An 850-nucleotide genomic window follows, 5' to 3' on the forward strand; every position below is an offset into this window, starting at 1 on the left:
TTAATTTTTTTTTTTAACGTTTATTTATTTTTGAGACAGAGAGAGACAGAGCATGAACGGGGGAGGGTCACAGAGAGAGGGAGACACAGAATCTGAAACAGGCTCCAGGCTCTGAGCTGTCAGCACAGAGCCCGACGCGGGGCTCGAACCCACCGACCGCGAGATCGTGACCTGAGCCGAAGTCGGACGCTTAACCGACCAAGCCACCCAGGTGCCCCTAAAACTTCCTTTTTGATATCCTCTGAGAGTTGGAATCTGTTATAATTGTCTTTCTTCAGATGGAAAAAAATGTAACTGCTTTTCAACAAGTGATTATTTCTCTTTCCCTTTTTGTCTAGAAATCCTATGCTTCCTCAGACAATTCCTTTTGTAACAAACTTTCCTCCTCTCTCCAGCCAGTTCCAGTGAGTCCACCTTTACAGGATCTGGGACTAGGACAGAAGGTATATCCTTGAACATTTCTTCACTGGGACTTCAACATGTTCTTAACATTTAGACAAAAGCTGGTATATATTACTATATACATGAACATATATGTATACATACATGCATATAGACACTAGTCATTTTTTGAAGTTTTTTCTTAAAGGTGGAACATGTTTAATTTTTTTTAACATTTATTTATTTTTCAGAGACAGAAAGAGACAGAGCATGAGCAGAGAGGGGCAGAGAGAGAAAGGGAGCACAAAATCTGAAGCAGGCTCCAGCCTCCGAGCTGTCAGCACAGAGCCGGATGCGGGGCTTGAACCCACGAACTGTGAGATCATGACCTGATCCTATTCCAGCCACTTAACTGACTGAACAAACTAGGCACCCCTAGACATTACTCATTTTAATGAAGAATTAATTT

At 42.1% G+C, this 850-nt stretch overlaps 1 non-coding gene across 1 annotated transcript; it reads right to left on the reverse strand.

The window, feature by feature from the left end:
- Positions 1–348: 348 nt before the first annotated feature.
- LOC125924159 (small nucleolar RNA SNORD22) lies at positions 349–472 on the reverse strand. Its single transcript, XR_007458325.1, has one exon. It is a non-coding gene; the product is annotated as a small nucleolar RNA SNORD22 (small nucleolar RNA).
- Between the last annotated feature and the right edge of the window lie 378 nt (positions 473–850).

Source organism: Panthera uncia, chromosome B1 (genome assembly GCF_023721935.1).
Source record: "Panthera uncia isolate 11264 chromosome B1, Puncia_PCG_1.0, whole genome shotgun sequence".
Classification (NCBI taxonomy): domain Eukaryota; kingdom Metazoa; phylum Chordata; class Mammalia; order Carnivora; family Felidae; genus Panthera; species Panthera uncia.